Here is a 16,651-nt window from a genome sequence, read left to right on the forward strand (position 1 = left end):
CTGTATTCCCCTGACAGTTCATGTATGAGAGCAGTAGCCTTTGCAGAAGGTTTCCAAGCTTCTATTTCCTGCTCAGCCCATCCCACCCTCGACCTCATTGCCAGAAAAATCTGAGAATGATTCTCTGTCTGGTAGTCCTCATCCTTTTGGTGGCACTCAGTACCCTCCAATAGACAGGGAAGTGAGATGGAGGACAACAGAGGGCCTCTGTTCAAAATCCACCTTTCTGTGTAATGGAGCTGACGGCCATATGGAAAAGAATAACAAACCACGGTGGCCTGAGTGTTGCCCCAGCCATCTGCTCTGATCATTGGCACAGAAATCTGTCTCACTGCATATTCACCTGATTCTCAATCAGGGCACTGGGATTCTTCATGGGGAAGGACCCTCCTTGTGAGTCTTCTATCCACAAGAGCCTTACACAGCACCAAGCGAGGTGAAGTAAATGTAGGTACCTTTCTGAAGGTAGCCTTTACATTTTTCCATGAGGAGATGAGTTTCCAATGTATGCAGTTTCAGAGTTATGTGACTTGGAAAAATTGGATTTTTTATGTTTGTAGAGCAGGGGTCAGAAAACTTTTCTTGTAAAGGGCCAGATACTAAATATTTTAGGCTTTGTAGGCCACGTGGTCTCTGTTGTAACTATTCAACTACTGCTGCTATTTGAGCACAAAAGCAGACATAGACAATATGTAAACAAATCAAGTACGACTGTGTTCCATTCAAAGTTTACAAAAGTAGACAGGAAGTTGGATTTGGCTTGTGGGTCATTTTATTTCCTAACCTTTGTTTTAGAGCAATGGAGAAGCCCTGTTTGTGTTGTTCCCCTAAGCTACCTTCTACCTTTGGGCCAATCAACACAACCTCAGTAAAAGTAGAAAATCCACTCATCTTTCATTTTAATAGTTTATATTAGAAGTGGAATGTTCAAGACTAAAACATATGAGCTAATGAGAAAAAAAATACAGGGTTTACATTTATTCAGTGCTTACTGTACATGTATAAATTGTATTCTCACTTAACCCTCATGGCAACCCGGGAAGAAGGGGATATTCTTATTTTCATCCTATAGATGAGACATTTGAGACTTGGAGAACCCAACTAGCCCAAGATCACATAACTTGTAAGTGTTAGAACTTGAATTTGAACTCAGGTCCACCTGAACCCAGGCTTTTAACCATTACTGGATGGGTTTGTAAATAAAAATCACAAAACCTATTTTATTGATAGAAGATGAAAGGAGCAACTACACAAGCGCCTACAGAGCAGTACATATTCTTTTCCCCTTCTGGACTGAGGAAAGTTCAAAGGCCAGCTTTGTTGATTTTACATCTCTAGGCTTCATCCTACGAACTCAGATCCCTGCAAGAAATTCCATGTCCCTTTGTTCTTTATGACAGGCCAGTCTGAATGGAAAGATTTTAAAACTCCCTAAACTCTTTGAACATGCACAACATTGATCTTCACAAACCATTTGAAATACCCTAAGGAGGTTACAAAATTACAAGCAATTTTTTTTTCTGTTTTGTTTTGTTTTAAGTGAATGTACACCAAACCTCTGGGACCTTTTGCCTCATCACACAACACCAAAGCTTTCCTTTCCTCCTCTGTGTATCCTGTGCTGTCAGACCCTGAATAACAAAATAGTGTTAGGCTGCTAGGGTGCCTTGTTCTCATTGAAAAGCTCTTCTCTTGCCAGTAATGTGGGGGCTCTTCCCCTACTCTGGTGTGATGTGCTGTGATGCTTCTTTGAATCCTAGGGCCGCCCGGGGTTTGACATTTCCTGCTGGGCCAACCACTGCTCCTGCCTTCTGTGTTGGCAGAAACGCAACTATGGATTCTGTAAGAAAGGCTCGGTGGCCATCTGCACAGCCAGATCTGCATGGCCATTTTTATATTGTTATTTATTAAGCCTTGATGTGTGACACAGCAGACTGCACACCCCTTCAGTACAGGAGCCATGCTTTGTTATTTATCTCTGAAGTCCTGGCATTTGGGACCTGGCACAGAGTATGCTCTCAACATGTATTTAAAAAGTGAATTTGGTAGAACTGAACTCCTGCGGCTCCATCTCTCAGTCCCAGTGATCTGTGCAGGTGGGCTGAGTGGTCAGCAGCCTCAGGTCTGAGTCAGAGTCAGGTTTCCAGTCCCAGTGCCTCCTCTTCCTAGCTCTCGTCCTTCAGCAAGTAGCTTCATCTTCCTATGCCTCACTTTTCTTCTGTGCAATGGAGCATAATGATATAGTAACTATCATAGTCATAGGGTCATTGTGTGGATTATATGGTGCTATATGTGAAAGGAGGTAGAAGAATCCCTGATACATACCATCTTCATTCTCATGACCACTTCAGTCTCTAGCATTCTTGCCTTCTCCTCTTCCATTGGATAATGCAACACAGCTTTCAAGCCTGGGCTTCCCTCGCCAACACTTGGTTAGCTGCCCTCTTTGTCACATACTTTATCACATTTTTATCATTGCTTTGTAAACTTGTCTGCCTCCCCCGGTACATAGCTCACAGTCTGTGCTAAATAAAATGTTTATTAAATAATTGTATAAGTGGAAAGCAGATATAAAAGAGTAAATTAATTGCGGCCACCATCGAAAACAGTATAGAGTTTCCTTAAAAGCAAAAAAATAAAGTTACCATACGATCCAGCAATCCCACTCCTGGGCATATATTTGGAAAAGATGGAAACTCTCATTCAAAAGATACATGTACTCCAGTGTTCATATCAGCACTATTCATAATAGCCAAGACATGGGAGTACCTAAGTGTCCATCAGCAGATGAATGGATATAGATTATGTGGCCTATATATCACAGACATACAATGGAATATTATACAACCATAAAAAGAATAAAATATTGCCATTTGCAGCAACATGGATGGACCCAGAGATTATCATACTGAATAAAAAAATTAGATAGAAAAGCAAATATGATGTAACACTTACATGTGGAATCTAAAGAAAAATGACACAAATCAAGTTTTTTACAAAACAGAAAAGGACTCATAGACATAGAAAAGAAACTAGGGTTACTAAAAGGAAAGAGAGGAAGGAAGGATAAATTAGGGGTATGGGTTAACAGATATATACCACTATATATAAAACAAACAACGAGGACTTACTGTACACCACAGGGAACTATTTTCAAAACCTTGTAGTCAACTATAATGGAAAAGAATCTGAAAAAAATAATATATATATATATTTATCTGAATAACTTACTTGTATACCTGAAACTAACACAATATTGTAAACCAACCATTTTTAAATTAAAAAAATCAAATTAATTGACCACCATTCTTCTTGGGACAATAAAGCACATCACATAGGGTGATCCTTTTAAGAAGCAGCCTAATCACAACACTTCTCTGCTCAGTCCCTGCACTGGCATTGGCCTGTTAACATCAGTAAATCCCAAGTCCTCCTAATGGCCTACATCCCCGTGAGGACCTGGCCCCCGTTATGTCTCCACTTTGTCTGCTACTACTTTTCCCTATGAACAATTTGCTCCTTTTGGTTTCCTGGCTGTTTCCTGAATTCACAGACATGATCCTGCCTCAAGGCATTTGTACTTGCTGATCCTACAATCTGGAATGCTCTTCCGTGGGGGCCTGTGGTTTCCTTGTCCACTCTGTTCACAGCTTTGTTGTTCAGTTGTTAAGTTATGTTCGGCTCTTTGTGAACACAGGGGCTGCAGAATGCCAGGCTTCCCTGTCCTTCACTATCTCCCGAAGTTTGCTCAAACTCCTGCTCACTGAGTCGGTGATGTCATCGACCATCTCATACTCTGTCACCCGCATCTCCTCCTGTGCTCAATCCTTCCCTGCATCAGAGTCTTTTCCAGTGATCTGGCTTTTCACATCAGGTGGCGAAAGAATTGGAGCTTCAGCAGCTTTGTTCCAAGGTTACCTCCTAGGTGAGGCCTTCCTTGACCATCCTATTTAAATTAAAAACCACATCTCTTTCTCACTGTCTATCCCTGCTTTAATATACCATATAATTTACAAAAAAAAAAAATGTGTCATTCTTCTCCCCCACTAGAATAAAAGCCCCATAAGGGAGGGGGTTATTTTATTTGCTATAGTATCCACAGAGCCTAGAAGTCTAAGCCATGGAAAACATTTACTAAATGAATGATTAAATTGAAGAATGCTCATAGTCCTCAGAACTGAGACAAATGGGAAATCTTTTATGAAACTCTTCTTGCAAAAAAAAAAAATAAAAAAAATTACGTGACCTTTTGTTAATGCATTTTCCTATACAATATTTGTATAGCGAAGGGTTGTATGGGGGCCCTGTAGGGAGTTACCAGTTGGCTCTACCCAGATCTGGCCGCAGCCAGTGCGATTAGGCAGCAGCCCTGGATCCATATAGTGCCAGGGGCAGAGGGCTGGCACCTCACTATTAGAAGGGCCAAATCCGCCCCCTCCAGGCAGGCCCACAGAGGCAGCCCCTCTGCAGGTTTCCATGGCCATCTGAATGGGGCAGAGGCCAGGCTGTTAAAACACCCAACAGGCTCTTCTGATGCTTCCAAACAGTATTAATGCCAAGTACCACATGGTGACTGTGTGTTTTAAAGACTTTTCACATAGAAGAATTCACTGAAGCCTTTGTGGACCCTGCAGTAAAAATCACTTGACTGTGTTTGTGGCTGGCCGCAGCCGAGCTGTTACCAAATGCCAACGTTTTACAAAAACACTTCTCTGTTGAAAGCATCCTCGCCTCTGGGACTGTGGCTTGGGAGAACTGCCTTGTTCTCTTAGACACATGACTGAGAGAATAGAGCAAAACACAAATATCATACAATTCTGTGATACGTGTCTTTAGCTATTAAGTTTCACAGAAGTATCAATGAGGATAATATCTATAAAAGCACTTTTTAAAAATCTTGTTGTTGTGTTCAGTCGCTCAGTTGTGTCCGATTCTTTGTGATCCCATGGACTGCAGCACACCAGGCTTCTCCATCCTTCACCATCTCCCAGAGCAAACTCATGTCCATTGAGTCGGTGATGTCATCCAACCATCTCATCCTCTGTTGTCCCCTTCTCCTTCTGCCTTCAATCTTTTCCAGCATCAGGGTCTTTTCTAATGAGTTGGCTCTTTGCATCAGGCCTTGTTAGAACATCTACTTCGCATATATATTTAATTTCTCACTTCATATTTCCAGCAACCATGGGGGTGGGTGGTCCTACTGTTACTATTATTGTGATTTGAAGAAACTGAAGGGCAGAAAGGTCAGGTTGTTTGCAGAGGTGAGTGACCTTGTCAGTAACAGGGAGGGGAAGGATGGGCACATACGCTGTCGCCCCTTGTTTTTCTGCCCTATGATGTTGCTGTATTGGAGAGAGCTTTGTGATCTGCTGGGGTGAGAACACATGGGGTTCTTCCTCTCATTAACCATTTGGATTTTTCAGTTTCCAGTGGACAACTGGGTTTGGTGCTAGAAATTCGGGCTTCTGGTCATGAACCTACTGAACTTTAGATCATGCAGCGCTGGGTTTTATGTGCTCACAGTCTAATCTCGAATTTCCTCTGCAGGCAACATTTCCACTAAAGTCAGGGGCTAAGGTAAAAAGACGATTTTTGAACCTGAAACAAACACCAATTTTAATCCAGATTTGAATCACACAATCAGTACTCCAGTCAGAAAATGTATAATGTTATTCTGAGATTACTTCCTTAGATATTTCTTTCTCTCTCTTTATCTTTCTCCACTTGCACACTTTAGGGACTTAGAAAAACAACCACTTACATTTTTGGAATATGTGGAAAAAAGAGAGTCCCTTTTTTTCATGCTACTTTTAAAATGTATAATATCCTTGAGAATAAGTCTTCTATACTGTGTTGTGATAATCAGTTGGGCCACTCCCACTACAAATATCCCCCAAGAACTCCTATGGGAGTGTATCCCTTGGTCCCCCTTTTAATATGAGATGCCACGCTGAAAGGAGAGTGCCTCTGGGGAATGGGTAACCTGAGCTGCTCAGGTTCCCATAGGAATATCCCCTTTATTTATATGCATTTGCAGCAGTTGCCTCCATTGGAGTCCGGCCCCTAGCAAATGCAAGCAGCAGCTCCAAGTGCAGAATGGCCCTTAATGTCTCTCTTTGAAACCCTTGAGTCCACAGCCTTCTGTTTGTGTCTGGCCCTGATTTATGGGCTGCAAGGAGATCTAACCAGTCCATCCTAAAGGAAATCAGTCCTGAATATTCATTGGAAGGACTGATGTTGAAGCTGAAACTCCAATACTTTGGCCTCCTGATGTAAAGAACTGACTCATTTGAAAAGACCCTCTTGCTGGGAAAGATTGAAGGTGGGAGGAGAAGGGGACGACAGAGGATGAGACGGTTGGATGGCATCACCGACTCAATGGACATGAGTTTGAGTAAACTCTGGGAGTTGGTGATGGACAGGGAGGCCTGGTCTGATGTGGTCCATGGGGTTGCAAAGAGTCGGACATGACTGAGTGACTGAACTGAACTGAACTGATTCATCATGGGCCTAAACGCTTTACTTTTTCCAATAGAGTCTGAACCAGGCTGTTAAAAAAGAAAAATCCCTTGCCGGTGCATCTCAGCATGAGAGCTGGAAAGGGGAGAAGTGTAGGAACTGAGGCAGACAGTAATTCCTTCCCAACATCTATCTTTGGAAGGATATTGAAATATCTTCCTTACCTGAACTTTTTGCTCTACTTGGATCCCAGCTACCTGAGATTCAACAACAATTGAATGTAGACCCCAAATCATTTGGGCTTTGGATCAGTTATGATGAACAATTTTAGAAATGTCATTATAAATACACTGCCTGTGTGCTCAGTTGTTCAGTTGTGTCTGACTCTCTGAGACCCTGTGGACTGCAGCCCCCGAGGCGCCTCTGTCCATGGGATCAGGCAAGAATACTGGAGTGGGTTGTATTTCCTCCTACAGAGGATATTCTTGACTGGATTGAACCTGAGTCTCCTGCGTCTTCTGCATTGGCAGGCGGGTTTCTTACCACTGAGCCACCTGGGAAGCCTGCCTGAATAAACTGGCACAGGTTTTAAAGAAATTGTTACTTATTCTCTGGGATCAAAACACTTAACATTAAAGTAAAAAATAACTAGAAACATTCATCCTCCATTTATTCATTCAGGTATTCACTTCTTGGACTCTGTGCCCCTCTTGGACTCTGTTCCCTTCATGAAAAGTCACGAAGCTTTTCATCTACGAAAATCCTGAAATGGCCCATTCACCAACTCTGGAGGACAGGGATTGATTTGGTCTTGAACACTGTACCCCCTGTGCCTGGAACAGAATGGGTCCCTACCAGCTATTTGCTAAACAAAGGAAAGAAGAAAGGAAAAAAATGAAAACATTTCCTCATTTTATAGATAAGGCAGCAAATAGAAATGTTAATTTTAATTAGCTTGGACAACATCACACAGAGGAAAAGCCATTGCCAGAACATGAACCCAGCCAGTGTGACTCAAAGAGTCTGTTTTTAACCACTACTATACACAACCTCCATGCACATCATTTCACCCGGCAAACCCCCAGGGAGATAGACAGAGGACTGTTTCCAAAGATGCTCTGGATTTGAAGCTGAGGGCTGGGCTATTGCCCAAAGGAGAAATACCTGTAAGAACACTGTCCCATCAGCACAGCCAGAGCACAGAGAAAGTGGATCTGCAATGCCACGGGCAGGAGCCCCACACTGCCGAGTGACTGCTGGGGACTCTCCAAGTTTCTCTTTATCTCTTGTCTCATATCACCACTATTCACACCTGAACAAATTACAGCCCCCAAGGAGACACTCCAAGATGAACGAGCTACACATGGAACTTCCAGGTCTGGTTTAGTGAGGGGCTCCCATGCCTTCCGTTAACCTGACTTCAAGTCCCCCCAGCACAGCTGCTTACATATACTTCACTTCAGAGGGCCTTCTTCTTTTGTCACCCTGAGGTGGCATGCATGTGTGTGTTCAGTTGTGCGGTCATGTCCAACTCTGAAACCCTGTGGACTGTAGCCCACCAGGCTCCTCTGTTCACAGGATTTTCCAGGCAAGAATATTGGAGTGGGTTACCATTTCCTTCTCCAGGGGATCTTCCCAGCGCAGGGATTGAACCCAAGTCTCCTGTGTCTCCTGTATTGGCAGGCAGATTCTCTACCACTGAGCAACTTGGAAAGCCCCTTCCTGAAGTGGACCACACCTAACTATCTCTTATTAATCTCAGAGCTCCCTTCCTCCTTCCCGCTCTTTTGCTATCACTATATCAAAAATGGAGATGGATCAATAAACTTGTCTCTTTTTTAAAGTTGTGAGACAGCAATTTTAATGAGGAAGGAAGAAGTTGAAGGTAGAGAAGATAAGGAGGGCCTGCGGGAGAACGAATCAGAGGCAGAGGAGGTGAGGGGACACTGGTGCAGGGAGCAAGCCTGGGAGAGTGGGAGGTGCCATCTATAGAAAAAGCAGCACTGTCTATCTGAAGGTAAAGAAGAGTATTCATGAAGTTTCTGAGAGGTTTGCAGGGACTAAGGAAGAAAGTTGGTGGCAATCATGGGAGATGGACTCAGATTTTTAAGAAAAGAAGGTGAATTCTGTGAATGTATTTAAATGTCATGAATTTACACTTTCACATTAAAGATCCTGGTTCAGTCAACTTTTTGAAAAAATGAATCGCCATTCTTAATCAAAACGTAGACAACAAGCATTTCACACTAGATAGTGAACATGATAAATGTTGACCTTTGGCTCACTTTAGAAAAATTCCATGTGTAAAATCCAATTTTCTTTTAAAGATATACTCTGTGAGATTGTTTTGTAAAATTATTTATTTTATAAAGAGATTCTCAGAAGTTTTCTTTCCTATTATTCTACCTCCTCAATTATTTTAGTTTAGAAAAATCAATTTAAAGACTTCTAAAAATTGTACTTTTAAGGTAAGGTAATTTGTTTTAAATTGAAGACTAAATACTCCCTCAAGGATGAATATTTATAAATGGGATTTTTAAAATTCATTCTTTATTCCTGGAAAAGCAATTACATAAAAGCAAAATGTGAGTGCCTAAAACCAATACAATAACTTTGAACTTATAAACAGACATTATTTTGAACACCACTCATGATGGATTATGAGGACTCTGTCACTGACCGTTTGTTCCCAAGATGGGTTGCAGGTAAACACAGAAATCATAAACTCAGTCATGATTAGTAGAATCCATTAAGATCCTTGCACAAGGTGTGAGCTATACTACCAACTATAAAGGAAGAGCTGACGGCGGGTGGGAGAATCCGAGGTCCTCTGGAATAGGAACAGCAGCTTAGAGGAGAGTAAGAGCCTACAGTTGCACTTTGGATCAACCGGCCCCATAGGTAAAGGGAAGGAAAATGTTTTGGAAATCTCATAAATAAAAAGAGTAAATAGACAGAAAATCGTAGGAAGCTATGTGGAAATAGGAGATGAAATACACCAGCATGGAGATCTCCCTCTGTCTTCTCAATTTCTAGTAATGGTGCAACAATTCATCTGGTCATTCAGACCAAAAAGTAGAGGGTCACCTCAGATGACTCCTTTATTCCTGTCTCTCTGTTTCTATTTGTCTTAGCTGGGAACCTCCTGGTCTGCCATCTGTCCTCTGTGTGCTTAGTCACTCAGTCGTGTCTGACTCTGTGACCCCAGGGACTGTAGCCTGTGAGGCTCCTCTGTCCACTGGGATTTCCCAGGCAAGAATACTGGAGTGGTTTGCCATTCCCTTCTCTAGGGGATCTACCTGGATCAGAACCTAGGTCTCCTGCATTGCAGGCAGATTCTTTACCACTGAGCCACCTGGGAAGCCCATACATAGCTGCCAGATTAATCTTTTAAAAGCAGAACTCTGGCCAGGTCATGACTTGTCCAAACACTTTGAATGGCTTCCCACTATGTGCTATAAAAAGTCAAAGATGCTTATAAGCATTGGTTAAAGCAGTGGTTCTTCAAAGTGTGGAATCTGGATCATCATCCTCAGCATCCCCAGGAAATGGTTAGAAATGCAAAATTTTGACACCACATCATACCTATCCAGGCATAAACTCTGGGAGACAGCCCAGCAATCTGTGCTTTAAGAAGCCTTTCAGGTGATTCTGATGAATACTAAAATTTGAGAACTATGGGCTTAGTGATTGAGACCATGAACTCTGGCTTCAAATGGTCTAATCTCAAATCCTTTTTCTGCTTAGTAGCTGTATTCCATACACAAGTCACTCTCTGAGCCTCCATTTCCTCATTTAAAACATGGAGTTTATTCTGAAGGCTGTCTTTTCACCTTGCTTATAGTTTCCTTTGTTGTGCAGAACCTTTTAAGTTTAATTAGGTACCATTTGTTTATTTTTGCTTTTATTTCCAATATTCTGGGAGGTGGGTCATAGAGGATCATGCTGTGATGTATGTTGGAGAGTGTTTTGCCTGTGTTCTCCTCTAGGAGTTTTTATAGTTTCTGGTCTTATGTTTAGATCTTTAATCCATTTTGAGTTAATTTTTGTGTATGGTGTTAGAAAGTGGTCTAGTTTCATTCTTTTACAAGTGGTTGACCAGTTTTCCCAGCACCACTTGTTAAAGAGATTGTCTTTAATCCATTGTATATTCTTGCCTCCTTTGTAAAGGGGAGGGTGAGATGATTTGGGAGAATGGCACTGAAATATGTATAATATCATATATGAAATGAGTTGCCAGTCCAGGCTCGATGCACGATACTGGATGCTTGGGGCTGGTGCACTGGGACGACCCAGAGGGATGGTATGGGGAGGGAAGAGTGAGGAGGGTTCAGGATGGGGAACACGTGTATGCCTGTGGCAGATTCATTTCGATATATGGCAGAACCAATACAATATTGTAAAGTTTAAAAATAAAATAAAATTAAAAAAAATAAAAATAAAACATGGAGTCTAATCAAGGTGTTAGTTATAAGCAACAGATCACATATAATGCTCAACCCAGAGTCCATACATATGGAGCCCTCCATAAATGTCACCATTGCTAACTATTTTTATTAAAGGCTACTCCCTACATTGATCCTAAACTACTTTCTGCAGGCTGGCTCACTGACCCACTCATCACTTCCTGGCAGGTCTTGTATCACTAACCCAGTGCTTTGCTCATATATGGGCTTAACTTATATGAGTATCAGTGAGGAAATGCCAGAAAATTCTTGATACTAATTGAGTGCCTTAGGGAAGGAGCTTAGTTTGAAATTGAATGGAGTGAAAATTCTAATGAACATTAAGGAAGAATTGATTTACTATCTGATCAGAACAAATATAAGCCAGTTGCTTTTATTCCCATCTGTAAAATGGGATTAATATTATTCAGTTCAGTTCAGTTCAGTTGCTCAGTCGTGTCCGACTCTTTGCAACCCCATGAATCGCAGCACGCCAGGCCTCCCTGTCCATCACCAACTCCCGGAGTTCACCCAGACTCACATCCATCAAGTCAGTGATGCCATCCAGCCATCTCATCCTCTGTCGCCCCCTTCTCCTGCCCCCAATTCCTCCCAGCATCAGAGTCTTTTCCAATGAGTCAACTCTTCGCATGAGGGGGCCAAAGTACTGGACTTTCAGCTTTAGCATCATTCCTTCCAAAGAAATCCCAGGGCTGATCTCCTTCAGAATGGACTGGCTGGATCTCCTTGCAGTCCAAGGGACTCTCAAGAGTCTTCTCCAACACCACAGTTCAAAAGCATCAATTCTTCGGCGCTCAGCCTTCTTCACAGTCCAACTCTCACATCCATACATGACCACTGGAAAAACCACAGCCTTGACTAGACGGACCTTAGTTGGCAAAAAAAATGTTAACCTCCTTTAAAAGAATTACCTCTATAGATTCACATGAAAAGTGCCCACAGGTGTTGAGAATGAGTCCTGTGACACATTATAATGAATCCCATGTGCTGAAATGGGGACATGCTATGAATAATCTAAATCAGCAGAGCCAGGGACGATGGTGTTTCTGTTTTGATTTGAATTGTTATCGGTGTTTCCTTTAATTCTGTTTATGAGAACATGCACTACAAATATTTCTTTTGGGCTTCTGTCACATTTGGAGAGAGGATGCTAAAGAAAATATTGCCTGTTGTGTGGTTAACAATTACTGCTATCATTTGTGTGAATTGTCAGTAAGGACATATCATCTAAGGATATTCTAACACTGGAAAATTCCAGGAATAAGCTGCCTTGCTGCTGCTGCTGCTAAGTTGCTTCAGTCGTGTCTGGCTCTGTGCGACCCCATAGACGGCAACCTACCAGGCTCCTCCATCCATGGGATTTTCCAGGCAAGAACACTGGAGTGGGGTGCCATCGCCTTCTCCGATAAGCTGCCTTAACCTGTCATAATAACAACTGGGGAAAGAGTATAGATATGGAGAGCACATATCCATTATTAAACTACTGGAGAAATAAAATGCTTGAATTAGTAACACCATCTTTTATTAAAAAAAAAAAAAGTACCATTCTATTTGTAACCTATAATACTCCCCAAGTCTTATCTTTCTTCTTTAAAACCCATCAAGTTTAACTAAAGTCTGTTTCTGACAATAGTATAGCTAATTTCTTCTGCCACTAGGCAATCCCTTCCCCCATCTAGGCTGCAGCAGAACTGTGGAAATGATCTTCCTATAAAACACGGCTGACCATGCCACCTACTGCTGAGGCCCCAAGGCTCAGGTCCCCAGCCCAGACCAGGTCTACTTCTCCACCCAGCAGCTTCCAGCCTCATAGAGGCTCCACCCCCAACAAACTTTCTTATGGTTTCCCTCACACAGATCCCCACAGTGGAAGGATTTGCTGTCTTGATTATAGGCACTTACTGCATTGCAGTTTATGGATTTGATAATGCCTTTCTGACCAAACTGTTATCATCTTAAGTCAGGAACCAGCATGTATCAACTTATCTGGAAGTTAGGAACCCTCTCCCATTCCATTAAATTCGCTCAACCAAAACCGTGAATGAATGAGTGTGTATGTATGTGTGTGTGCTTAGTCCTCTGTCGTGTCTGATTCTTTGCAAAGCACGCCAGGCTCCTCTGTCCATTGGGATTCTCCAGGCAAGAATACTGGAGTGGGTTGCCATGCCCTCCTCCAGGGGATCTTCCTGTCCCAGCTCTCCCACATTGCAGGCAGATTCTTTGCTGTCTGAGCCACCAGGAAAGCCTGAATGAATGAGTGGACAGCAGCATTCACTGACTAGTCTTAAACTCACTAATTTGTTTCTCAATAATGGGAAAGTTTAAAACAAACAGAAATGGGCAGATTTTTAAAAAATCTTGAAATAGCGAAGGTATCATCAGTCAAAAAAAAAAAAAAAAAAGTATAGATACAGATGATTTGCACTTGAAGTCCACAATCTAGTTCTGGCTCAGAGATGCCCAGAGGATGACTTCATCAGGAAGTAGGTGGATAATCTCTCCTTCATCTTCATGAGGCTCCTCAGGACATCGATACTTGTATACTCCATTCACATTTTCCACAGAAGGCAAATTCCTCCTTCTCAACTGAATCTGATAATCAGCATTGCAAGGGAACGAGGGAGGTAAACTGGCTGCATGGAGCATTAGGCTGGCATAGGTAGGGGAACAGTCCTTTTAACAACCAAAGATCTCCAGACTAAAGCAAAAGCCAGTTGAGAGAGGCTACATTTCTGAAGATGTAAACCTCAGAACTTACCTTAGATTCTGTCTTATTTACTGTTTGACTTAGCTTGGATGTCCTTGTCAGAGCCAGCTTTTAATGATTTCCATCAGTGTTCAGTCTCTAGTCCTCACCTGTTGTCTCTGCCCGCCTCAAACCTTGATCCCCTTAGTTTGGCTACATCGGATGTCAGTCACCTGCCCGACCTCGGTTGCGTTTGACCTCAATTACCTGCAATCTTTTCTTGACTCCTGCCCTAATTAGGCCTTCACTTTTAGGATGGGTTGCCAACAGCAACCATCAGAGAGACACCAGTAAAACTTCAGCTAAAACACATCCACTCCCAGTGTCCTTGAGACATGTGTGCATGCGTGCTCAGTCACTCAGACTTTGCCACCTCATGGACTGTAGCCCCCCAGGTTCCTCTGTCCATGGGATTTCCCAGGCAAGACTACTGGAGTGGGTTGCCACTTCCTACTCCAGGGTATCTTTCCCACCCAGGGATCAAACCCACATCTCCTGCATTGGCAGGTGGATTCTTTACCACTGAGCCATCTGGGAAGCCTTGGGACATGCATGGACATTATAAAATGTTATAATTTAACCACAGTTTCAATTAGTCATATATTTTTGTTTTCTGAGAAGTCACCAAAATGATGTATTTCAAATCTCATCCTGGGTTAGGGGTGGGTTTTCTGTACAACCACAAGTGATGAAGGGGAAATGAGTGACTATTACTTCTCAGGCAGTGCATCAGCCTAATATCAAATCTTAGGCTGGCAAATCTCTGTTATCCCTTGTGTTAGGGTCCTAGGGCCCTGTAACAAAATTCTACAAACTAACAGCTTAAAACAACAGAAATTAGTTTTCTCACAGTTCTGGAGGCTGTAAGTCCAAAATCAAGGTGTTGGCAGCATTGGTTGCTCCTGAAAACTCTCATGCCCGTGTCCAGCCTCTGGTGACTGCTGGCACTTCTCAGAGTTCCAGCTTGTAGATGCCACCATCTCTGTCTTGATGTCCCCACACGGCATTCCCCTGTGTGTGTCTCTCCCCTTCTTATACCAACACAACTCATTTTGTATTAAGGGCCCACCCCACTCCAGTATGACCCCATCCTAAATTATTACATCTGCAACAATCCTATTTCTAAATAAGATCACATTCTGAGGTACTGAGGGTTAAGATTTCAACATATCTTTTTTGGGGACACAACTCAACCTGGGACACCCCTCTCACATTTAAAACCATGGCCTCAACCTTGTTTTCATCATGAGTTTCAAAGGGAATTTCTTACGCTATCCCTGGAAAGAACACACATGAGCTTTGGGATGTCAGAACAGCTGAGGTCAACCCCAGCTTCCCTACTCACTGTCTCAGGGCATATATCCTGTTTGGATCAGCTTTGTCATTCACCGTGAACATACATATATAAGTCAGCTAGGAATGTTACAGTAGTCCATAGTAAGTTCTCAATAAATTCCGTTGAGAATTTCCTTCTTTAATGATAGATTATTAAATAGCAGAGAGAGGAAAAAAAGCACTTTCTACTAAAAATGAATAATGAACATTTCAGTACAGGTATACACACAATCACACCAATTGTCAAAAGTGTGATAAGCCCTTTCATTTTGTCAACCAGTGAACCTTAAAAAAAAAAAGAGTTGTGAATAAATGCTTTAAAACACTCACTCCTGACATTTTGGCAAGAATGCATGTATTAGACCATATCTCATACTTGATTGTGAAAATACAACAGGGACCTAAATGGTCTGGTTTTATGTGCTCTATAAAATCTGCTTTGCAGTACTCTGTTCTCTGATTCAGAAAGGAAACTTCTATTTTGGTGTGCCTGGGTAAATCTGGCCATGTAAACTTTGAAAAGCCTTTGAATTAAAAAAAGACGTGGTTATGGTTTACTGCTTGAATATCTTTTTCAAGGGAAAAGAGGCAGGCGCTGTGTCACCAAGATAACTTTATTTAAACTTAATTAGTTGCTGGAAGATTATTTACTCCCTTTAGTCTATAAAAAAACAAAGGTCTGTCAGCACCAGATGCATCTGAGTTTTGCAGATGTGGTGTGGTTTCTGAAATCTTTAAAGATTCATCTTAAATATGCTTTCAGGTCTCCCTTTTGTGAGACTTTGACAGGATAATAGAATTAGATTTGCTGAATTTCACTAAACTGTAAAGTAACGTGTCATCAGCTTCACTTACTTCCTAAAAAATATTTCTCTCTGGTAATGCTCATCAATCTAGCTTTTCAACCTCTACACACGAAACTCTGAAACAAAAAGGATGACTCCATCAGTTTTGCAAGTGACAAGATGTTAAACATTTAACATCCCCACATTGTAGCACCAGCTGCCTCTGGATAATGTAGACTTGCTTAGGTTTGGTTTAGGAAAAAAAGCGGGAAGAAAAGAAGAAGGAGGGACAGAAAAGGAATTACTCTTGCAGTGAGAATGCAAAATTCTCTGCAGATGTGGAGGGCGTGGAAGAGGCACGTGCCTACTGAACAAAGCTCTTCTCCCAAGGGAATGTTGTCAGAGAGTCTCTGTCAGGTTCACAGGTCCTCAGTGCCCCTGCGTCTCCAGCTTTCCATGGACTCACTCTGACAAGAGTACTCAATGCATTGGATTAAAATTTTCTGTTCACTGACAGAAGGGATGGGGCATTAGTCAAGTAGGTTCCCAAATCCCATTATAAGTGCTCAATAAATGTTGGCTGAGTACATGGAAAAGCATATAGGGCCCTGCCAAGGGTCATGCCAACTCTCTTTCTAGATCCAGTTCCTCATTTCAGGCACCTCTGCTGTGATCTCAGGCCAGTCAAACCATACTGATACAGCAACCTGTGTGGTGAGTTGGTCTAACAACAAAATCCTTTGGCAAAGCCAGTGTTAACCGTCCCAAACTAGCATCAACTTTAGAGTCAAGAGTCTTTCCTGCTTCTGGTGTCTTGTCATGAGTAATGATCATAAGATGGCAAAGTCATCTATGGTGCT

Source organism: Bos indicus, chromosome 3 (genome assembly GCF_029378745.1).
Source record: "Bos indicus isolate NIAB-ARS_2022 breed Sahiwal x Tharparkar chromosome 3, NIAB-ARS_B.indTharparkar_mat_pri_1.0, whole genome shotgun sequence".
In the NCBI taxonomy this organism is placed as follows: domain Eukaryota; kingdom Metazoa; phylum Chordata; class Mammalia; order Artiodactyla; family Bovidae; genus Bos; species Bos indicus.